Source organism: Notamacropus eugenii, chromosome X, assembly GCF_028372415.1.
Source record: "Notamacropus eugenii isolate mMacEug1 chromosome X, mMacEug1.pri_v2, whole genome shotgun sequence".
NCBI classification, from domain to species: Eukaryota; Metazoa; Chordata; class Mammalia; order Diprotodontia; family Macropodidae; genus Notamacropus; species Notamacropus eugenii.
This window is the reverse complement of record NC_092879.1, coordinates 35,982,662-36,008,711: the sequence shown is the minus strand read 5'-3', so window position 1 is coordinate 36,008,711 and position 26,050 is coordinate 35,982,662. Positions and strand designations below refer to the sequence as shown.

The window sequence follows — 26,050 nt, the reverse complement described above, 5'->3', positions numbered from 1 at the left end:
TGTGGCCAGTTCAGATGTTACAGTTCTAGTCTGCCATCGCGTGTACAAACTCTAGTATTACATTGCCTCCCTTTTTAAATCCCGTTTTTCCTGTATTTTTGCACTGTGAAAACTCACTTGCTGTTTAGAAAGGTAGAATGGGGACAAATGAAACCCCGGATTTACGAACTGATGTGTGTAATGAATTATTTCAGTTAAAATGGAAATTCAGACTAAATCATCACCAGTTAAATTAATGTTTACAGTCTTAACCTTGTCAGCAGCAATATGATAAAGGTAAAGATATGATAGCAGTGGAGTGAATATGGAGCAGGCTTCACTCTACAGGGCCTGACCCTGGGTAGTATTAATGTTACACTTTTAGAAGAGCAAAACCGGGTTAAGAGAAGAAAACGGCTGTTCCAGTCACTGAAGGAAGTTTATGGACTAAGTACCAAAGTGTGATTCAGACAGTTGTGCTGGGGGGAATCAGTTCTCAAAGGCTTGCAAGAACTGATTGTTCAATTTTCAGGAGTTTATCAAGTTTGTTTTTATTGTTGTCATTGTTTGTCCTTCATTCTTGAAGAATACCACAGAATCACAAAGGTGATGCCATGACTTTCATGTCAACTGGATTAGAGTGTCAGACCCTGTGCAAAGTCGCCAGCCTCACTTTCTCCTCCAGAGCCACCTGAGTGCAGTGGTAAGACATAAATCAGGACTGCTGGAGATGGCCCAGGATGCTATGAGACAGCTCAGGTTGTTTAAATTAAGGTCTTTCCCAGGTCTCATTTTGACTGAGGCAATACGCACATAGTGATTAATGCTAGATAAGAAATTTAGAAATGGATTTTGGCCAGAAACCCTGAAAATAATTCCATCCTTGAATGACTTTTTTTACTAGATTAAAAAGAGCATAAAAGAGAAAAAAATTTCACTTTTTATCTAGCCTTAATTAAGGTGGTTTATATACAACTAGAGCACAGTTTAATCAGCTCCGGACTAATGTTATTTTCCATTTGAAAAGACTGGTATCTGCCAAGGGGATTAACATTTTTCCAAGATGGGGCCTGATTTATTTATCTTTTTGCATCTGCCATACATGGAGTAATACTTGGAAGTTAGTAGAGGCTTAAGCAACTTTCACTGAATGATTACAGAATATTTTGGTATGTAATCCAGTCTTTGTTGATAGTACACCTCACTGAAAAATTTGTGCATCACCCATTTTCCTAGGACTCTTCCAGATATTACAGCTAGTATTATATTTTAAACACTTCCAAACACTATTTTTGCTGGACATTTCATACATTTGACTACTCACTCACTCTTCAGGTAACTAGAAGGGACTCAAATGAAATTGATGATTTGTGAAGTAAAGGAAGCAATGAATTTCCTTAGTGTAAATGGGAATTCAGAGTCTTATCACAGGAGATAAGGTGTAGGTTAAAACTTAATAGCAATAGAGACAATACTGAACAGGCATCATACTACAGTGTAACTGGTCCATCATTTAAATATTGATGTTACTCATTAGTACAATTTCATTCACAAGAGCAAACTTTGGACGAGGTACATTACAGAAAATGGCTGAGCTCCACTTACAAGGAAATTTATGAAATAAAACGTTGAAATTTGATGTTTGACCGTGGTCAAAGCCTCTATAGGGCTACTACACCAGCCCCTATAGACTTCCAAGATCTGATTGTTACATTTCAGGAGTTTTCCATTCAGTCAGTCAGTCAGGAAGCATTTGTTTTCACTATAGGCTAGGGACATTTAGGTGGTCCAGTATTCACGGGAATCAAGATTTGCTTTCCTGAGTTCAAATCTGGCCTCAGACACTTGCTAGCTATTGTGACCCTGGGTGAGTCACTTAATTTTGCTTGCCTCAGTTTCCACTTCTGTAAGATGAAGATGAACCGAGAGAACTCCAAACAGGGTCAGGAAGAATCAGACATGACATATGACTCAACAACACTTTTAGAAGTTGAAATTTTTTCACCTTGTTCTTATTGTGTTGGTTTCCAATGCTTGGAAGAATGTTTGGAACATCTCTTTAATTACATTCATTGTGATTATCATTTAGCAATTTCCTAAATGAAATAAAAAATAATCATTTTAAAATATTTCTGAATTAAATCCATTTTACTCACCACTAATCATATTTTTTAAAAAAAATTAAACCAAGCTAGAAGTTGTTGCGAAAGAATTGACACTGAAATAATGAAAATCAATTTAGTACAGGGACAGAAATGAGTGGTTTATTCTTTAGAAGATTCTACCACTACAAGGTATGCTTATCCAGTATTAACATATGAATTTTTTCTCACTTGTTTCCTAATTATGTTTTATGAAGAGATCGTTGTTACTGTTTTTGTTCAATTGTTTAAGTCATTTTTGATTCATTGTGAACCCATTTGAGATTTTCTTGGAAAAAATATTGAAATGGTTAGCCATTTTGTTCTCCAACTCATTTTACAAATGAATAAAATGAGGCAATCAGGGTTAAGTGACTGACTGGTGGTCACAAGCTGGTAAATATCTGAAGTCAAATTTTAACTCAGGTCGCCATGATTCTAGGCCTGGGATTAATGAACATTAATTTTTTGGAAGGTTTCACTTGAATGATTAATATTCTTTTTTTGTTTTGTTTTTTGTTTTTATATTAATTTTACTTATTTTTAGTGTTCTACAATCACTACCATAAAAATTAGATTTTTTTTCTCCTTATCTACCTCCTACCCCCTCCCCTCCTTCCCCGAGACAGCACGCAATTCTATATAGGATCTACACATACATTCCTATTGAACACATTTTCACTATAGTTGTGCTGTATAGAAGAACTAAAATGAGTGAGAGAAATCATAACAAGCCAAAACATAATACATACAAATTATTTAGTCATTACCCAGTTGAAGAGTATCTATCCATTCAGTCAGTCTGATACATGTAAGATGATATCCAAATGTTATTTTAATTTGCATTTCTCTAACCAGTAATTGTTTAGAGTATTTTCTCATATAATTATATGTAGTTTTCATTTCTTCGTTAAAAAACTGACTGTTCATGCAATTTGATCATTGATCAATTGAATTATGACTCACATTCTTATAAATTTGGCAAATTTCTTTATATATTTGAAAAATGAGACTTCCATCTGAGAAATGTCTTTGAAAGTTTTCCTCCAATTTTCTGCTTTCCTCCTAATCTTGACTATGTTAGTTTTATTTCTACAAGAACTTTTAAATTTGAAATAATTGTAATTATCCATGTTCAATCTCAACAATGCTGTCTGTCTCTTGTGTCTTCATATATTATTCTCTAATCCATGAGTCTGATAGATAATATGTTCCATAGTCTTTCCATTTTCCTGTGGTATCTACCCTTTATATCTCGGTCATTTATCCATTTTGACCTTATCTTGGCACATGGTTTAATACCTTGGTCTAGGTCCAATTTCTGTCAGACTACTCTCCAGCTTTCCCAGTTATTTTTATGAAATAATGTATTCTTCTCCCCAAGATGTAAATCTTTTCATTTGTCAAACACAAAATTACTATAGTCTTTTACTACTGTGTAAGGAAAATTGCCCTGAAGTTCTAGAATAAGAAGGTAAAGCATTCCACCTCTCCATTTCTTAGCCAGTAGCAGATAGTTCTGTCTGTTTCTGTTTTATGAATTAATTCACCCCATCCACATTCTAAATTATAGTTACTTGTTATGTATTTCCTTGCATCCTATTTTCCCTCACTATTCTTCTAGCCCTATTTATCCAATTTGTCCTCACTCTAATTTACTTCCACCCTCTACCTTGTTCTCTTGTTCCTTAACCTACTCACTGCTTTAAGAGTCCCTCTTCCCTCCTTCACCTTAATCTTCCTGTTTTTCTAAGAGTGGCGCCTTATCCCCAGCTTTTCCTAATTCTTCATCTATGCAACTTTCCAAAAGTCCTTCCCTTACACTATCCCATCAGCCTCACATTTCTTCCAACATTTAGAAGACTTTTATATTCTTCTAGATGTAAATGTGATTCCCTCTTTAACCCATTTCTGAGGAGAGTAAGGTTGCAGTGCTAACATCCCCTTTCCCACTCTTGTCTCTTCTGGATCAATTATTCCTTTTCTTTCTTATTTGTATGAGAGAATTACTCCTGTTTATCTCTTCCTACACAGCTTTATTTTTTAACATTACCATTCCATGCACAGCTCAGCCCAAGTCTTTCTTTCAAACTATCTAAATAATGATGGCAGTCATAAGAATACTGATAACACTTTTACATATAATATGTAGACTGCTTGACCTTTTTGATACCTTTATAATTGGTCTTTATCACGTACCTTCTATTTCGCCTGCATCTTTTATATGCATTTATCTTTTGTTGTGGTGGTTGAGTTTTCTTTATGTCAAAAGTTCCCTTTTTGTCATACATATCAAAAAGTCTTTCAGTTTCTTCAGTATCCATTTTTTTTCATTCAGAATCATACTAAACTTTACTAGGTAAGGTACCCTTGGTTATAACCCCAGCTGTTTGCTCAACAAATTGGTCATTCAGCATAGAAGGTGCAAGGTCTTGTGTAATCATGATTATAGCTCTGAGGTATTTGAATTTTTTTCTTGATAATTGCAATATTGTCTTCTTAATCTATTAACTTGGAACTTTGGTCACTATATTCCTGTAAATTTTTCTCCTTGGATCTCTTTCAAGTCTTGATTGGTGGATGCTTTTTCTCACTTTGCTTTACCTTCTTATTGTAGAACTTCAGGGCAATTTTCCTTAATGATGTCTTGTGATATAGCATATAGATTCCTTTTTGGTCATAAATTTCAAGTGGTCCCACAGTTCTTGCATTGTTTCTCCTCATTCTGTTCTCTAGATTAGGTTTTTTCTTCTGATGAGATGTTTCATATTTATTTCTATTTTTTCCAATCTTTGGGTGTGTTTTGTTATTTCTTGCTGTCTTATAATGTCATTAGCTTCCCGTTGCTCAATTCTCCTTTTCACAGAATTCTTTCTTCTTTAAATATTCATTTTTCTGTTTCAATTTGGTTTGCTTTCTTTTCATAATTTCCTTGGTTTTCTTGGATGGCTCTTATTTTTTCCTACTTTCTGTTTGATCTCTCTTATTTCATTTTAAAATTCCTTTTACATTTCTTCAAACACCTATTTTCAGTCTTGTGGTCACTTAAAGTTTATCGTTGGTAAGGGAGTGGCTTTTTTCTTTTTAGCTCTACTATCTTCCTCTGAATATGAACCCCAGATCTTCTTTGTCTCTATATTAGTTTTCTTTGCTTGGGATACTTCTCCTTTGTGTACTCATTTTTGTTTTAGTTTAGTTTTATTTTATTTTTACCAGGTTATTATAAAAAGAAAGTTCTGACCTGGAGGTACAAGGAGTGATGCCCCAAGTTCCAGGGCCTTTTTGCTGTTATTTTCTGATCTCTGCCCCAGTGCCCTATCTTGAACCTCTTTACCTCTAACTCAAGACTGCACTATGCCATAGACAGTATTAATATCTGTGGTTTGTTTTGCGGCTGCTAACTTCCACTGACTTCTTTGCCTTGGAACTGAAACCAGGGACTATGTTTTCCTGTGAGTGCCAACAGCCAGCATGGTCTGGCCCCTCTGGTACCACACTCACCAGATATGTGCCAGCTTCTTCCCCACAGCCACAACCTGGCACCTCATCTGGTCAGCACAGGTCTGTCTGGTGTCCCTCAACAGTGAAAGGTCCTTCAGTGTTCTGCTACTCAGGTTTTCCAACTCCACACCTATCCATGGGGAAAAAGTACCTGAGGCTGAGGCTACCTCCCAACCCAACTGCCTGCAGGGCTTGTAGTTTGTTAATTTCTCCGACTCTGCCTGAAGATGTTCGTACTTCACTCCTGCCAACCCTCCACCCTTGCAGGTTTCATCTTTCCAGGGGTGTTCTCATACTGTCTTACGAGGACTGAAGCTTTCCCCCAACTTTTACTTATTTCTGCTGATCTATGTTCACTCTGAGGGAATGGTCTGTATTTTTTGTGGAGAAGTTTTAGAGAGCCTTAAGTGATTTTTAACTACTCTGACATCTTTTCAGAATCCTCCTCTGAGCACACAAACTTAAGATGGAAACCAACTGGCAGGTGATTAAAATAGTTCAGGCTACAAGTGATGAAGACCTATGGTGGATTTGTGGGACTGTGAAAGGAGAAAAAAGAACATGTGAGAGATGTTTTGAAAGTATAACCAACAGGCTTTGGGGACAGCAAAGATCTAGGTGTGTTTGAGAGAAAGTGAGAAGTCAAGGATGACATTTAGGTTTAGGGCCTGGGTGGATGTTGGTACCCAGTACTGTAATCAGGAAGATAGGAAGAAGGCAGGGATTATGAGGCATGAGTTCAGTTTGGGGCATGTTGAGGTTCATGTAAGAGAACAAGCGTTTAGTAAGTGCCCACAATGTGCCAAGCATTACTCTAAGTACTTTATGAGCATCCCCTCATTTGTTCCTCATAAAAACACTATGAAGTAGATGTTACCATTATCTTCATTCTACATTTGAGTATACTGAGTTACACAGAGGATAGGTTACTTTCCTAGTCTCACACAGCAAGTTTCTAAAGTCATATTTGAACTCAAATCTAGTCTCACTGTAGGGTGACCTAGCTGTCTACAGTATATATATTTTGAGATGTCGAATAGAGAGAAGATGAGGATAAGGGAGGAGAGGGGTGTTAGAAGGGAGGTCACATTGATAGAAGGGACAATCAGAATGCATGGCATTTTGGGGGGGAGGAGAGAGATGGGGAGAAAATTTGGAATTCAAAATTTTGTGGAAATGAATGTTGAAAAGTTAAAATTAATTAATTATTTTAAAAATTTTTTAAAAAAAGAATCCAGGCCAAAAAATCAGTGGAGGAATTACTTAGTAAGTACTTATGGACCCTGCTCAAAGTACTTTGTGTAATATCCCATCTGCTGAAAGGTAGGACACAACTCTTTTGAAATTTCATATAGATTTCATTAAAGCCAACACCAAGAAAAACATGAAAGGAAATGAATGTTGAAAACCAAAAGTAAATAAATATTAAAAATTTAAAAATGTTTTATGAAGGATGTGGGGTTCTTAACATTACAAATATCTGCCAGTTATATCACTCCATAAAAGGTATCTTTTAAATAAAGTAAAATGTTTAAGTAAAACTAAAACAAAAAAAAAAACTAATAAGTCAGATTTTCTTTGGCCATCATACACTCAGTGTTTTCTCTAATTTGTTCAGGCTAAGAAATCATTGCTAATAGTCTCAGCTTTTTCACATAGAAAATGTTTCTGAAGATTGCCCTTTGTCTGCTGTCCCCTACCAGACCTTGGAATGGAAAGTAGAGAAAATATTCTGTTGAAGTTTGCATTAGCTCTTTTCTAAGCATTGCAGACTCATTGTCAATGGCTTTGTGGTATTTTGAGACCGGTCTTCTAGGAGCAAAGGGCAGCTGGGCTCATGTGTGCCAGGCCTAGAGGCCTGTGGGCTACCCGAGTCTTACCTTACCTCTATCAGAGGTCTTCAGCTGGCCAAACTGGATACTCGTATGAGAGAAGAGACCTATCAGAGTCGAACAAGGGTTGAGCTTTATTCAGGGTTCTGGTTACAAGTGCAGGGGAATTCTTCCTTAGGAGGGAGCGAAGAATCTCCCAAGGAGGCAAAGATCTTACAATAAGAGATTGGAAGCAGAAGTGTAAGTGGGGAGAGAGGGGGAGGGAAGAGCGGAGAGAGGAAAAGAGGAGCCTTCTGTCCTCACACGTGGCCCCTCCGCCCAAGAGAACTTTCAGGCTTTCCTGACTCCAATTAAGCTCTCCAGCCGCATAGTTTCCATCTGAATACCGTGCCTGTTAGGTAACAATGGGTGTGCCCAGATCTGGGACAGCCTCGAGAGCGGGGATGCTCCTCCCATCACGTATCTCACGGGAAGAGGCGGAAATACACGAGATAGCTCGGTCTCCTCCTCGATTCCCTGTTGTTATTATGGGGGGCCTCGTGAGAACTCTAAGATTTAGAAGTTCCCACCTTTACCCGCCCGAGACTGTCCACATGGAATTGAGCTTCCATCCCCAGCACATGTGTATCGTTATTCTCTTTCCTTAGCACTGCAACTGTAGAAAGGAGGTTTCTGGGAAATGATCACCGTGAACAGAGGTTTTATGCACAGTTTGTCTTTTGTCTCTTACCATCAGAGATGTGGAGGAGGATGAGGAGATTCCCATCAGATTCTTCTAGGCAGAATATTTTCCTGAGAACCACAGGGTGGTAGAGCTGCTATGTTACCCAAAGCCCCCCTCTGATACACAAGTAGTTATTATTGAATTCACTTGTTTCCACGACAGGATACGCAAAGATTTATATCATGTTTGGTGCTGAAATGTTGATTTTTATATCTATTCAAACCTCTCATAGAAGCAAGAAGCAAAGCTGGGGTAAAGGAAGTAACTCCTTTAGGATGGAGTATTATATGGACAGGAACCCAAAGAACTCAGTTCAGGTCAATAAAGTTATACTAAGTGATTAATAGAGGAACCTTTCCATTGAAGGGAAGTTATTTTAAATTTAACATAAGAAAACCAAACGCTTCCTTATTATACCTTTAGTCTTAGAACTTCTAGAGAAATAGAGTAGCTCAGTGATATGAGAAAACAGACTGCAGAGTTGAAAACTGGTATCATGCAAATATAGAATAGACTTTGGGTGAATCTTCCCATTGCATTCAGTATCCCTGGAATGGCTCAAAAAGTTTCGTTGACTCTCATAACCAAATGAAATACAGGAGGGCATGGATAGATGAACAGCAACTCAGCCAGGGTTCCACGGGAAGACAGACCTGCAGCAAAGGAGAGGTAACTCAATATTAACCTAGAAAGCTACTCATGAGGGTAGAATTACACCTGTGATCCACTGGCAAGCTTGTGGGACAGCTTCAGGCATCTATTCTTACTACAACTAGGAATAATCAAGCCTCAAGTCTACCAACCATGTACAACCGATTCATTGCACGTTTGTAGCTAGAAGGGAATGCTTGTACAGCCACAAGGACAGCATGTAATTTCTGGCTGTAATTACTCCCAAATCTGAGGAGGAAGCATGAGTGGAAGGAAGGCTCCACGTTGGAGAGTGACATTGCTTACTATTTTGGAGATGCTGTTTGTAGAAGAGAATTTACAAAAGGTATGTTTGGTGCCATTAAAGTATCTGCTAATATGTGTCCAAAACTGCTCTCTTCACCCCAGGAGACTTGGCTTTTTGGACAGCCATCAGGCAGTAGGCTAAAATCGTGTTTGTTTGTCTCTTCGCTCAGAAATCATAAGCTGCAGGTGAAATATTCCTCTGCTGGAAGGATGGGGGTTGGGGGTGTGTGGAGCTGGGGACCTTGGGTGGATGTAAATGGACAACCTTTCACCTGTCCTTCAGGTATGCCTGGGTCACAAACCCAGCACACCACGAGGTACCCTCCCAGGGCAACCAGCAGGGTTATTCCCACCAGTGTACTCCCCTTTTGTGTTAGAGTCCCCTGGAGGTCTCAGACCTGGGTCACCTCAGGAGTATTAATCTCCTCTATACTGTACTCATGGGAAGGTGAGGAGCACTTGCCAGTGGTGATATAATGGGACATGTCACAAATCTGGAAAATCAAGGAAATCATCAAGGGAAATAGCAGGAGACAGGCATTATTATTCAATCAATTTAATTGAAAATTAAAAACAATTAAATATTAACCCAAATAAACATCAAATTAAAATTAAAAAGTAATTAATCAAATGGATAATTAACAAATGATAATCTCCTCCCCTGCCCCAATTCCTTATCTGTCTCTCATAGTCAGAGCCCAGTGACTTGCCATTCCCCTAATCTGAACTTCTCCTTCCTTTCTTTCATCAGCTACAGTATATTATCTGTCCCCTGAGCCACTGTCTTCTCAGGAATCTACCTCTCACACCCTGCATGTTTCCACCACATTGGTCCACTCTCCTCTGAGGGTAGATAAACAAGGACAGTCATTCCCTAACTAGTTCCCTGCTGCCTGTGACTTTGACTGGTTCCAGCTAAGGTGCTTGGGGGGAAATGATTGACCCTGAGGAGAGAAACCACTATGGACACCTTCCCCATAGAAGTGATAGTAATAACGTGACTATGAGGATTTAGATCCTCTTAGCTGTTGTTGGTACCCTTGTATTTGTGGAGTCTCTCATAAAGAAGGTGCAACTTTCATTTTCTCATGTTAGGAGGGAAAGAAAAGAGGGATGTCTGTATATGGATTTATCCAACAGAAGTATCTGTCCTGTTTAATATAATCTTAGAAATGCAAGCAATAGTAATGAGACAATAAATACCAAATGAGGGAATAAGCAGAAACAAAGAAGAAACAAAATGATCACTCCTTGTGGATGAAGACATAATTTACTTTGAAAATTCTGAAGTCAACCAAAATTGAAATGCAACAATCAATTCAGTAAAGATTCAGGATTTAAAATAAATTCCCATAAACTAGCAGTATCCCAGTAAGTAAACTATACAGGAAGAGTTAAAATGAGCAATTCCATTGAAAATAGGTATGTAAAATATAAAATAAATATTTATGAATATATCTGCCAAATTCTCAAATAAACTACAAAGGACGTGTACGGTAGGGTGCTGTCTATATTTACAAAGAGTGATGATAAATATACGCATGTGTAGTACAGTTTCACACACACATGTGTGTGTAATAGTAGCCTTCTTTAGTGGGGAGGGGAGGTCAGGAGAAGAAAAAATAAAAATTGCATAGCAGAGAACAAAAGAAAATTTAGCAAGCAACACAAAATAACAGTGTACCTTTAGAAATGACATGCAGTATTTATTACATACTTTTTCAAAACAGTAAATGGTTTGAAATAGAAATTCATGGTTTTTTATTGAATGCTTTATTTATGCTGCGCTGTGTACATGGAAATTTTCTCTTTCTTCTCTTTTTATATTCAAGTTAAAAATGAATTAAAAGAGTTTTTAAAACAATCCCATGAAAAAATGCTCTAAATCATCACTGATGAGAGAAATGCAAATTAAAAGTACTCTGAGGTATCTTCTCACAACCATTCAATTTCCTAATGTCATAGAAAAGGAAAATGGCAAATGCTGGAGGAGATGGGGAGCAATGGGAAACTGCCACACAATTTTTTGAACTGTGAATTAATCCAATCATTCTGGAGAAGTATTTGGAATGACATCCTAAGGGCTACAAAAATGTATACCCTTGGACCCAGAAGTAACATTGCTATGTCTGTATCTCAAAGAGATTTTTTAAAAGGGGGAAGTAGCCTATTGATAGAAAAATATCTACAACTACTCTATCTGTGGTGACAAAGAATTTGAAATAAAGGGAATACCCATCAAATGTAGACTGACTGAACAAATTGGGGGATATGATTATGATGGAATGATAATGTGCTGTACAAAATGACCAACAGAATGGTATTAGAAAATCCTGGGAAGACATATAGGAACTGATGCAGAGTGAAATGATCAGAGCCAGAAGAAAATGTACAGAGCAGCAATAGTATTATAATGTTGTTCGATTGTGAAAGACTTAACTACTCTGAGCAAGATGATGATCCAAGACAATTGCATTTCCCTAGTTAAAAAAATGCTATTCGTCTCCAGAGAGATAATTGATGAACTCTGAGGGTGGATTGAGCATAGTTGTTGGTGTTTTTTTTTTAGCTTGTTTTATTTTTCTTCTATTTTTATTTGTATTTTCATTTGCAATATGGCAAAATGGACAACAAATGAAAAGTCAGAGTTAGAGGGAATGTGGGAATATAGGCACAGAAAAACATTGCTGGTGGAGCCATGAAATGACAATCATTTTGGAAAGTAATTTAGAATTATGCAACGAAAGTTACAAAAATGTCATATACTTTAAAAGAAAGACTCAGTTACTGGGCTTACATACCAAGGAAGCAATTGATGAGAAAAAAGACTCCATGTAATCCAAAATATTTATAACAGCTACAAATTGGAATCAATAAAGATGCTCATCAACTGAGAAATGTCTGCTAAACAACATCTGGAACTTGAATAATGGAATACTATTACGATGTTTTAAGAAACTATGGGAGTGGTGGGTACAGGGAAGTGTGGAAAACTCTTTGTGAACTGATACAAAGTGAAGTAGGCAGACTCAAGAAAACAGTAGATATCCACAGTAACTACAACAATTTTAATGGAAACCATGACACATAAAAATGTAAAAGTATCTGTAACATGTTAAAGGTCAAGTGGTACTAAAAAGAAAAATGAGAAAACACCACCAATCTGCCCTGTCGAGGAGGTGAGAAGTCCAAAGGTGTTACACACTGCACACCTTTTCCTGAAGGCATGGAACTGTTCTGCTCCTTCTTGTTCCCTTCCTAAAACAAAAGAAAGCAAATAAAATCCTCTTTGTCACGTGACATGACTGTGAAGGATGAGGAGAGTAAGAGATACACAGAATAACCTGGTGAAGTAAGAAACAGAAAACTTCAATAAAAAATTTTTAAAAATAGGTCCAATTTAAGAACAAGGGTGAAACAAGGATGCCCATTGTCACCACTGTTATTCAATATGATACTAGAAATGTTCGCTTTAGCAATAAGAGAAGAAAAACACTGAAGGAATTAGAATAGGCAAAGAAGAAACTACGTTATCACTCTTCGTAGATAATATGATTACATACATAGAGAATCCTAGAGAATCAAATAAAAAACTGCTTGAAACAATAAACAACGTTGACAAAGTTGCACTTTACAAAATAAACCCACACAAAACTTCTGCATTTCTATATATTGCTAACAAAGCCCAAGAGCAAGAGATAGAAAGAGAAATCACATTTAAAACCAGGGTAGACACTATAAAATATTTGGGAGTATACCTGCCAAAATAAATCCGAGGACTATATGTACACAATTACAAGACACTTTTCGCACAAATAAAGTCAAAACTAAGAAGGCAGAAAAACATCAATTGCTCGTGGGTAGACCGAGCCATTATAATAAAAATGACAATTCTACCTAAATTAATTTACTTATTCAGTGGCATACCAATCAAAATATCAGATAATTATATTTTAGAGCTAGAAAAAATAATAACAAAATTCATCTGGAAGAATAAAAGGTCCAGGTATATCAAGAGAACTAATGAAAAGAAATTCTAGGGAAGGTGGACTAGCTCCTCCAGATCTCAAATTGTATTACAAATCAGCAACTATCAAAACCACTTGGTACTGACTAAGAAACAGAAGGTTAGATCAGTAAAATAGGTTAGGTTCCCAAGACAGAGTAGTCAATGAATATAGCAATCTACTCTTTGATAAACCGATGGACCCCAGCTTCTTGGATAAGAATTCAGTGTTTGATAAAAATTGCTGGGAAAATTGGGTAACAGTGTGATGGAAACTGGGCAAAGACCAATGCCTGACACCCTACTCAAGAATCAAGTTCCCCTCCCTCCCTTCTCTTCCCTTCCTTTCTTTTCCTTTTCCAGAACCTTAAACTAACTTCACTCTGAGGTTCAGATATCACTGGGTCCCTGCTTAAAACCTCGCTTCTGAACCCTCCTCACTTAGGAGGGATTAAATATATATATATATATATATATATATATATATATATATATATATATATATATATATATATATATATATATATATATATATATATATATATATATATATATATATGAGTGATTATCAATAGTAACTGTTGCTGTTTCTCTGCAAGCCTGATGTCTTCCTTTCTTTGCCTCATTAAAGAGGCAATGCCCTGGCTACTTCTTAAACAGGCATATTCAGTGAATGGGCTATACCTCACCCTAAGTTAGTACCTGCATTGACTTTGGCCTAAAGGAGCTAGTGCAACCTGGGTCATCTCCACTAATCCTAATGAATATCTGGTTACTGGATTCAGATGACTCTGGAGGAGAAGTGAGGTTGGTGACCTTGCAGAGTTTTTCCTCATTCAAAACAAAGTCAAGCAAAAGTCATCTCACCATATCTATGACTGCATGGTCTTCTTCAGGAATGAAGGATGAACACAATTTTCTTTTTAGTTTAGGGTGGTGACTCCCCTGAAACAGGTGAATGACATATGTGCTTGATTAAAGTGATTGTTAACCCCTCAAAAAAATAATGTTTTCTGTCTTTTGTTGGTCATAAATTCTTCCCTTCTCCATAGATCTGACAGGTAAACTATTACTTTCTTTCCCTGTGTCTTTATAGCAACACCGTTTATGTCTCAATGATGTCCTTATTTTGATCTTATCTTGTTACGCGCTATACGACGTTATTTTGAATTTAGTTTCTGACATAGGATTTTCCAGCTTTCCCAGTGCTGTTAAATAGTGAGTTCTTATTCCAGAAGCTGGAGTCTTTGGGTTTATCACCAGTAGATTACCATAGTCATTGAATATTGTGTCTTGTGGACCAAATCTATTTCATTAATTCACCAGTCTGTTGCTTAGCTATTACTAAGTGGTTTGTTTCCTTTCATTTTGAACTTAAATGCTAAAAAGCAAAAAGGAGAGCACTTTCATGTGCAAAACACAGCATAAAAAGAGGATTTAGGATAAAACCATGAATTTATATTTCACATTGTTTACTTTTTGGAAAAGTCATGCAATAAATAATACACTTCATTTTTGAAGCTATCTCACTTTTCTGTGTTTACTTTTAATTTTTTTTTGTTCTCTGCCATACACTTTATAGTTTTTGAACCTCTCCCTCCCCAGCCTGCTCTAGAAAAGACTATTATGAGACACAAATATGTATAAAAGTAAAATCATACTATACAGATTTCTGTTTGTCAGTTTTTCTCTGGATATGGATAGCATCTTCCTGCATAGGCTTTTTGTTGCTGATTTTAATATTGCTAAGACTCAAAACTGCATTAGTCATTCAAAGTTATTCTTAGAACACTATTGTCGTTACTGTATGCAGCAATCTTTTGGTTCCGTTCATTTTACTCCTCATAATTTCATGCAGGTGTTTCCATCATTTTTGCAAAGTCAACGAGCTCATTATTTCTTATAGCAGAGTAGTATTCCATCACAACCACATGCCACAACTTATTTAGCCATTTCCCAATTGATGGGCATCACCTCAATTTCTAGTTCTTTGCCACGACACAGAGGGGACGTATAAATATTTGAGAATGAAAAAGTTCTTTCCTTTTTCTTTAATCACACTGACAACAAGTCCTAATAGTAGTATTGGTGAGTCAAAAGATATTAACAGTTGTATAACTCTTTGGGCATAATTCTTTACATTTCCATCAACAGTGAATTAGTTTCCAAATTTTGGCCTTTCCCTCCAAAATTTGTGGGTTTTGTGTACAAACCTATTGGTGGGTGAAAGGTTTTACATGGTTTTATATAGGAATAGTTCCAAATTGTTCTCCAGAATGGGTTCACTAATTCACCACTCTACCAAGAGTTCATTACTTTCCCAATTTATCTTCATTCCCTCCTGCATTTGTCACTTTCCTTTTCTGTGATATTTGTCAATCTAATAGGTGTGAGGTCGATTTTATTTGCATTTATCTCATCAGTAGTGTCACAGAATTTTTTCTCATGGGATTACTGATAGTTTTGATTCTTTCTTCTGAAAATGGCCTGTTCAAATTCTTTTTCAATTGGACAATGACACATTTTTAAAAAGTAAAATGGGCTCAGTTCCTTCTTTATTTCAGAAGTAGCATCTTTCATTAGCGAAACCTGCTGTCAAATTTGACCATCTTCCTGTTTTCTTCACATTTTGGCTACATTAATTTTTTTTAAATTCTACACAAAACAGTTTTTTTAATGTTGTGTAATTGAAATTATCTACTCCCTTCCCATGATCCTCTGGCTCTGTTCATAGTCTTTCTTTACCCCTAGATCTGACAGGTACATTTTGCCTTGCTACCCTGATTTACTAATAATATCACCATTTGCATCAAAATCATGTATCTATTTTTACCCTTTCCTGACATATGATGTGACATGTTGATTTATACTTAATTCTGCCAAACTACTTTTCAGTTTTTCCAGAAATTTTTGTGAAATTGTGAGTTCGTGCTGCCAGAGCTTGGATCTTTTGGTTTATCAAACACTACATTAATGTGATCATTTCCTGCTATCTTTAGTTTACTTAATTTATTCCGCTCATCCATCCCTCCATCAGGCACTAAAAGGTTGTTTTCATCATCAGTACTTTGTATTATATTTTAAATTCCAGTGTTACTTTGTTGCATTCCTTCACATTTTAAGATAACTGATTCCCTTGAAATTATTGACTTTATGTTGTCTCCAGTTAAATTTGACTACTTTTTCTAGCTCTATAAAATAAATCTTTAGTGGTGTGATTGGTGTGGCACCAAATAAGCAAATTAACTTATGTAGAATGGTCATTTTCATTGGCTGAGCATACAAGGAGGACTTGATATTTCTTTTGGTGCTTAGATCTGTCTTCCTTTGCATAAAGTGCTCTGTCGTTGTTTTCATATATTCTATGAGTTCATCTTATCAGGCAGGTTCCTAAGCATTTTGTTTAGTTTGGGGTTTTGCAAGAGGATTATCTCTTCCTGCTGGGTCTTTTGTAGTATATGGAATTCTGATGATTTGTGTGGGTTTAATTTGTATTACAAATAAACTCAGTGAGAATGAGGTTGTTGAGGTCCACACCATTCATCCATACCATTTAGAAGTTATCAAATTTCTAGTTCTTAATCTATATCCATAAAGATGGCAGTGTTTCATTTCATGAGTTTTCAACAATACGCATATCCTCAGCAGTCTGACATTTGGTGAAATATTGCTGCTTTTGACTGAATTCAACATGTTTTATCAATTTATGACAATAGAAGCCTTATGGGTGTGAACAAGGTAGATTATGGACCATATATTTGAATTCAAGAAATGCACCGGATGATTTGTCACCAAGCTAGATCTCAAAGATTATGTTATGGTATATTTTTTATGCAAGTTTTGAAGTATTTCTTCTGTAAACAGCCACTTGCTGTGAAGTATAGAGATTCACTAGTTCTTGCTCGAAGGCATGAGATTAACTGAATTGGATTAAAGTATTGCACCCCAGTTCCAATATTCCATTACTTTAGATTTCAGTAGAGCTATCCCTTTGATGGATAATGATGCAAACCCAGCGGGAACAAAGCATCTTACCTCAAAAGGTAATAGATTTCTAGTCTTCCCTGAAGATGGCCCCTCCTCCTCCTGGCTCACGACTTTTCAGGAATCAGCCTTTCGGCAGAAGTCTAAAAGCAAGAAGAGAGATTTCCTTGTCTTTAAATCAGCTCTTTCCTAGCAATTGGCAGCAATACTAACCCAACTTGAATTGACCAATTATAGAAACAATAAGAATTATAGAAAAACTTGACTTACTAGTCTATCAAAATGCATGCTCAAATTTCATTTGTTAGAGAAAAAGGCAATATAAAATTTAATTTAGAGAATTTACCAGATTGCTATGCAGGCAGAAAAGTTACTACATGTTACTTTTTTCCTCTGCTGGGTCTGAAGGAAACTGGCTGTACGCAGGAAGATGATAAACATTTGAGTATAGTTGGGATGCTGCATTGTTTCAGATTCCTCTGATGAAGAACAATAAACATGACCATTCCTTTTATTCCAAGAAGGCATTCAGTTTCCATCTTAGTGCTTTCCTCTCAGATTAACCCCCCCCCCCCCCATTTACTATCTTATATTTGGCTTGTGTGTTATGGGATCCTTGTGGTCTCTCCCAACTTAGGTCAACCTCCTTGCAAGCAGGGATTGTTTTGGGGGGGGGGGAAGGGGTTTTTCTTTGTATCCCCACAGTGATGCAAAATGGTACACAGTGGTTCACTCCTTGTGGACTTCTATGGCTTCTCCACCAGGCCCTCAATAAACTCATCATGGAGAAATTTTCTCAGATTGAAAGATGCAATCAGCCTTGTGAATCACAAGGACTGTATGAAGTATGTTATCTACCTACAGATAGAGAACAGAATGGCTCCAAGTACAGATCGAAACATGTTTTCTTTCTTTTTGTATTGTTGTGATCATAGCTAATGTGGAAATTTGTTTTCCATAACTATACCTATTTGTAATGGGTCCTATTATTTCCTGTCTTCTCAATAGGTGGGGAAAAAAGAGGGTGAGGAAAAGAATTTGGAATTGAAAATAAAATTACATTTTAAGGAAGTTGCTTCTGGAAAACCATTGCAGGTGGCTTCCTGCCTTACCTGATCTGTGGTCACAGAATTATAAGAACTTGAAATGACCATGTAATATAGAACATAGAATGTCAGAACTAGACAGTAGCTTGGAATGGAGCTCTGCTGACAGACAAGCTCCCTCCTCCCGGCACCCTAAACTCAGAGGGCAAGAGAAACCACTATCTTTCAAAGTACTTTCCTCTGCTTCCTTTTTTTTTTTTTTTTTTTTTGGTCACCATGCTCACCCTCAGCCTCTTTGCAGTGAGGCAGCTCCCAATGACCCCAGTCAAAAATATTCCTCTCCCTCTGAGCAGACAGCTCAAGTAGCCTAGAGGGAGAGCAGTGGGGATCTAAGGAGAAGACCTCAGTAGAAATAGGCCTGCTTTATTCCTTTGAATTCTTGCCCCTTATGAAGAAAACAATCCAGGCCAAACCTCTCCTCCTCATTTCACTAGTTTAGCAAAACTTATGCTCAGACTTGACTTGGTAGCCTTAAACACTGTCCTCAAACTAGCTGTTTCCATGCATCTCTTAAGGCTCACTAAGACTCCATGACAAATATGACCCCAGAAGTAATTTAGCTCTGATTTTGTGAGTAGAAAAACCCAAAGAAGCCCCAGACACTAGAATCATTTGCTGGTGTCTTGGAATATGTCCTGCACGAAGTTTAGATAGGAAACAGATTCCTTCTTGATAGAAACAATCTATAGGGAAAAGATGTGGTAACTGAATAGATCCTCAGAGTACCATTGGGCTTCCTATATGAAGTCCATGGTCACTCGAAAGCGATCATTCTAGCCACCACCACAATACATGGTACAAAGTACATGAAAATGAGGATGGCACAGTGATTCTGTGTCCTAACACTTTGATCCTAATTCCGTGTTCTAAGATTCTAATTCTAATTCTGCATTTTAAGGCTTGAATTTTATTTCTGTGTTCTAAGACTAGTTCTAGTTCTGTTTTGTAAGAATAAATCTGATTCTGTGTTCAAAGACTTTAATTCTAAAACTGTGTTCTAAATACAAATTCTAATTTTGTTTTCTAAAACTAATTCAAATTCTTCTTTCCAAGAGTTTAATTGTAATTCTGTGTTTTAAGACTATTTCTAATTCTGTGGTTCTAAGACTTTAATTTGAATTCTAACTTCTAATGCTTTAACTGTAATTCTGCATTTTAAGTCTATAATTCTGTTTTCTAAGACTAAAACTGATTCTCAGTTCTAAGACTTTCATTCTAATTCTGTGCCTTTAGATTTTAATTCTAATTCTGTGTTCTAAGACTTTAATTTGAATTCTAACTTCTAATGCTTTAACTGTAATTCTGCATTTTAAGTCTATAATTCTCTTTTCTAAGACTAATACTGATTCTCAGTTCTAAGACTTTCATTCTAATTCTGTGCTTTTAGATTTTAATTCTAATTCTGTGTTCTAAGACTAATTTGAATTCTGGTTTCCAAGACTTTAATACTAAATCCGTGTCCTAAGACTTAATTCTAATTGTGTGTTCAAAGACTTTAATTCTATTTCTGTGTTCTGAGATTTTTACTCAAATACTTTGCTCTAAGACTTTAATTCTAATTCTGTTCTAAAAAAATTCTAATTCCTTTGTTCTAGGAATAATTCTAAATGTTCTTTCTCTGAATTTAATTGTAATTCTGTGTTTTAAGACTATTCCTAATTGTATGTTCTAAGACTTTAATTCTAATTCTGTGTTCTAGGGTTTTAATTCAGTGTTCTAAGAGTAATTCCAAGTCTCTCTTCTAAGACGTAGACCCCAATTTTATATTCTAAGATTTCATTTCTAATGCTGTGTTCTAAGACTAATTCTGATTCTGTGTTCCAAGACTTTCATTCTGATTCTGTGATTTAGATTTTAATTCTTATTCTGTGTTCAAAGACATTAATTGTAATTCTGTATTCTAAGACTAATACAAATTCTATTTAATAGTACTAAATCGGATTCTGTGATCTCAGACTTTGATTATAATTTATGTTCTAAGATTTTAAATCCAATTCTGTGTTCTAGCATTTTATTTCTAATTCTGCTAAGTTTATAATTCCAGTTCTGTGCTCTGAGACCTTAATACTAATTGTGTCTTCCAAGAATAATTAGGAGGGGGTAGAGCCAAGATGGCGAGTTGAAAGACACACATATGCTAGCTCTCCCCCCACAGCCCATGAAATACCCGTAAAGAAAGACTCCTAACAAATTCTAGAGCAACAGAAGGCACAAAACAACAGAGTGGAGGAGATTTCCAGCCCAGGGTCACCTGAAAGGCCAACGGGAAACCTCTTCCACACCTTACGCAGAGTGCAGCCCAGCCCAGCTTTGGAAGCAGGGCGCAGCTCTGGGAGGAGGACACGAGCAGGCCTCGGGAGTGGAATCTCCAGTCACAGTAGCAGCAGTTTGCAGATCTATCAATCTACAGGCAGTAAAAGTCAGTGACAGGGTTTTTTCAGCTGGCCAAGAAGGGAGAAGGGCCATCTCATAGCTCTGGCCTCAGGGTGAGACCTGCAGAGATTCCATCAGGTAGGTGGCAGAAGTTCCCATAGCAGCCCCTAGAGCAACCTGCATCCACTGTTGGATGGTAAAACTCCTGGGGGCACTGAGCAGCTGATTCTTACCTCGGCCCTGTGTGGAGGCCCTGCAGTCCCTGATCTTTATCTTACACTGAATGGCAGCCCTGCCCCTGCAATTTGTCTGAATCTCAGGCCCAGGTGCTGGCTTGGTGGAACTGAAGGCGATGTGATTATGAAGAAGAAACTCTGGTAAGATTCTGGGCACAGAAATTTCTTACTGCTCCCAGACCAGTGTACACGCTTGATTGTGTCACCTTGGAGGAACTGAGATCTCACAGATTCCCAGAGTATACCCTACTCTTGACAAAGGACCCAAAATTCAAGTAACTGGTTGGGAAAATGCCCAAAAAGGGGGAAAAAATAAGACTATAGAAGGTTACATTCCTGGTGAACAGATATCTTCTTCCATAGTTTCTGATGGGGAAGAACAATGCTTACCATGAGGGCAAGACATAAAAGTCAAGGCTTCTATATCCCAAACATCCAAAATAAATATTCAGTGGGCTCAGGCCATGGAAGAACTCAAAAAGGATTTTGAAAATCAAGTAAGAGAGATGGAGGAAAAACTGGGAAGAGAAATGAGAGAGATGCAAGAAAAGCATGAAAAGCGGTTCAACAGCTTCCCAAAGGACACCCAAAAAAATGCTGAAGAAAACAACATCTTTAAAAATAGGCTAACTCATTTGGCAAAAGAGATCCAAAAAGCCAATGAGAAGAATGCTTTAAAAAGCAGAATTAGCCAAATGAAAGAGGAGGTTCAAAAGGTCACTGAGGAAAATAGTTCTTTAAAAATTAGAATGGAACAGACGGAGGCTAATGACTTTATGAGAAACCAAGAAATCACCAAAAAAAACCCACAAAAGAATGAAAAAATGGAAGATAATGTGAAATATCTCTTTGGACAAACAACTGACCTGGAAAATAGATCCAGGAGAGGCAATTTAAAAAGTATGGGACTACCTGAAAGCCATGATCAAAGAAAGAGCCTAGATATCATCTTTCATGAATTTATCGAGGAAAACTGCCCTGATATTCTAGAACCAGGGAACAAAATAAATATTGAAAGAATCTACTGATCACCTCCTGAAAGAGATTCAAAGAATGAGACTCCTAGGAACAATGTGCTCAAATTCTAGCGTTCCCAGGTCAAGGAGAAAATATTGCAAGCACCTAGAAAGAAACAGTTCAAGTACTGTGAAAATACAATCAGGATAACACAAGATATAGTGGCTTCTACATTAAAGAATCGAAGGGCCTTGAATATGATATTCCAGATGTCAAAGGAGGTAGGACTAAATCCAAGAATCACCTGCCCAGCAAAACTGAGTATAATGCTTCAGAGGGAAAAATGGTCTTTCAATGTAATCTGGACTTTCAAGCATTCTTGATGAAAAGACCAGAGCTGAAAAGAAAATTTGACTTTCAAGCACAAGAATCAAGAAAAGTTTGAAAAGGCAAACAGCAAAGAGAAATCATAAGGGACTTACTAAAGTCGATCTGTTTATATTCCTACGTGGAAAGACAATATTTGCAACCCTTGAAATATTTTTCATTGTCTGGGGGATTACACACACACACACACACACACACACACACACACACACACACACACAAAGAGAGAGAGAGAGAGACAGAGAGACTGAGCACAGGGTGAGTCAAATAGGATGGGATCATATCTATAAAAAATGAATTTAAGGGGTGGGAGACAAATATATTGGGAGGAGAAAGGGAGAAATGGAATGGGACAAATTATCTCTCATAAAATAGGCAAGTAAAAGACTTGTCAGTGGAGGGAAAAAGGGGAGAGGTGAGAGAAAAAGCATGAAGCTTACTCTCATCACATTCAACTAAAGGAAGGAATAAAATGCACACTCATTTTGGTATGAAAACCTGTCTTACAATACAGGATAGTGGGGGAGAAGGGGATAAAGAGGGTGTCGGGGAATGATGGAAGGGAGGTCAATGGGAGGAGGGAGCAATTTGAAGTCAACACTCTTGGGGAGGGACAGGATCAAAAGAGAGAATAGAAGCAATGCGGGACAGGATAGAATGGAGGGAAATATGGTTAGTCTTACACAACATGACTATTATCGAAGTCATTTGCAAAACTACACAGATATGGCCTATATTGAATTGCTTGACTTCCCAGTGGGGATGGGTGGGCAGGGAGCGAGGAAGAGAAGTTGGAACTCAAAGTTTTAGGAACAACTGTTGAGTATTATTTTTGCATACAACTAGGAAATGAGAAATACAGGCAATGGGGTATAGAAATTGATCTTGCCCTACAGGACAAAAGAGAAGATGGGGATAAGAGAAGGGAGGGATGTTAGAAGGGAGGGCAAATTGGTGATAGGGGCAATTAGAAAGCTCGGCGTTTTGGGATGGTGGGAGGAGAGAGATGGGGAGAAAAATTGGAACTCAAAATTTTGTGGAAATGAATGTTGAAAATTTAAATAAACAAAATTTTTTAAAAAATTCGAATTATGTGTTCTAAGACCAATTCTAATTTTTCTTTCTAAGAATACTTCTAATTCTGAGTTTGAAAATTTTAATTCTAATTTTATGTTCTAAGACTAATTTTAATTTAATTCTGTGTTTACCACTTCAGTTCTAACTCTTTATTCCAAAAATTAAATTATAATTCTGAGTTCTAAGATTAAATCTAATTCTGTATTCTAACATCAAGTGTAAATTCTGCGTTCTAAGACTTTAATTGTAATTCTGTGCTCCAAGATCTTAATTCGAATTCTGTGTCTTAATAATAATTTTAATTCTAGGTTCTAAGATCTATTTTAATGGTAACTTCTAAGACTTTAAGTATAATTCTGTGTTTTTAGACGACATCTAATTCTGTGTTCTAAGGTTTTCATTCTAATTCTGTGTTCTAAGACCAGTTCTAATTTTGTTTTCTAAGACTGGAGTTCTAAATCTGTGTTTTAAAACTTTAATCCTAATTCTGTGTTCTAAGATATTAGTTGTAATTCTGTATTCTAAGACGAATTCAAATTCTGTATTTTAAGACAAGTTCTAAATCTGTATTCCAAGACTTTAATTCTAATTCTGTGTTTATAGATTTTAATTCCAATTCTGTATTCTAAGGCTTCAATTCTAAGTCTGCGTTCTACGATTTTAATTCTAATTGTGTGTTCTAAGATTTTATTTCTACTTCTGTTCCCTACAACTTTATTTCTAATTCTGTCTTTAAGAATAATTCTAATTCCGTGCTCTAAGGCCAATTCAAATTCTAATTTCCACCATATTTTCAACATAAATAAGCACCCCTGAAAAGAAATCAGTTTTATCTAAGCAAAGCAGCTTATGTCATTTCACAGGTCTGTCATGCAGTTAGAAAATAATTCCATTATACCAACACTTCAGCTTTATATTTGATACACAGTAGAAGTTTCCACTTTCCACATGATTAAACAAAAGAAAATATATTTTATGTTGGTATACATATTCACAGTCACAGTTCCACCAGTTCTAAGAGATGAGAGCGAGGTTGCAGTATCATCTGTGTCCTAATCATCACAGGACTCTCTCGTTTTGGTTAATTATTTGAATGAAAAGGTTGAAACAAAAATGAAACATGTTTTTATTAATTAATTAATTTAACTTTTAACATTCATTTTCACAAAATTTTGGGTTCCAAATTTTCTCCCTTTTGTCCCCTACCCCTACCCCAAAACACTGAGCATCCTAATTGCCCCTATCACCAATCTGCTCTCTCTTCTATCATCCCTCTCTGCCCTTGTCTCCATCTTCTCTTTTGTCCTGTAAGGCAAGATCAATTTCTATACCCCATTGCCTGTATTTCTTATTTCTTCGTGGCAAGAACAGTACTCCACAGCTGTTCCTAAAACTTTGAGTTCCAACTTCTCTTCCTCCCTCCCTCCCCATCCCTTCCCTTTGGAAGGCAAGCAATTCAATATAGGCCAAATCTGTGTAGTTTTGCAAATGACTTCCATAATAGTCGTGTTGTATAAGACTAACTACATTTCCCTCCATCCTATCCTGTCCCCCATTACTTCTATTCTCTCTTTTGATCCTGTCTCTCCCCATGAGTGTCGACCTCAAATTGCTCCCTCCTCCCCATGCCCTCTCTTCTATCATTCCCCCCCCACCCTGCTTATCCCCTTCTCCCCCACTTTCCTGTGTTGTAAGATAGGTTTTCATATCAAAATGAGTGTGCATTTTATTCCTTCCTTTAGTGGAATGTGATGAGAGTAAACTTCATGTTTTTCTCTCACCTCCCCTCTTTATCCCTCCACTAATAAGTCTTTTGCTTGCCTCTTTTAGGAGAGATAATTTGCCCCATTGCATTTCTCCCTTTCTCCTCCCAATATATTTCTCTCTCACTGCTTGATTTCATTTTTTTAAAGATATGATCCCATCCTCTTCAATTCACTCTGTGCACTCTGTCTCTATGTGTGAGTGCGTGTGCATGTGCATGTGTGTGTGTGTGTGTGTCAACCAAAAGAATGAAAAAATGGAAGATAATGTGAAATATCTCATTGGAAAAACAACTGACCTGGAAAATAGATCCAGGAGAGACAGAGATCCAAAAAGAGAAACTCCTAGGAACATTGTGGCCAAATTCCAGAGTTCCCAGGTCAAGGAGAAAATATTGCAAGCAGCTAAAAAGAAACAATTCAAGTATTGCAGAAATACAATCAGGATAACACAAGATCTAGCAGCTTCTACATTAAGGGATCGAAGGGCGTGGAATAGGATTTTCCAGAAGTCAAAGGAACTAGGACTAAAACCAAGAATCACCTACCCAGCAAAACTGAGTCTAATACTTCAGGGGAAAAATTGGTCTTTCAACGAAACTTTTCAGTATCTGGGTACTGGGTGGGATTACACACACACACACGCACACACACGCACAAGCACACGCACACACACATAGAGACAGAGTGCACAGAATGAATTGAAGAGGATGGGATAGAAGAGAGGGCAGACTGGTAATAGGGGCAATTAGAATGCTCGGTGTTTTGGGGTGGGGAGAGGGGACAAAAGGGGAGAAAATTTGGAACCCAAAATTTTGTGAAAATGAATGTTACAAGTTAAAGAAAAAATTAAAAAAAAACTGAAGTGGATGGCAAAGTGGATTAAAAACCATAATCCTTCAATATGTTGTTTACACGAAACACATCTGAAGCAAGAGATACACAAAGAGGAACGGTGAAAGTCTGGAGCAGAATATATTTTGCTTCAGCTGAAGTAAAAAAAACAGGGCTAAAAATTCTGATCTCA

General features: G+C 37.0%; 1 protein-coding gene across 1 annotated transcript in view; it reads right to left on the bottom strand.

Moving 5' to 3' along the window:
• Window positions 1–26,050, bottom strand: part of LOC140515394 (uncharacterized) — a 1,104,438-nt gene that overhangs the window by 613,404 nt on the left and 464,984 nt on the right. The window lies entirely within an intron of this gene.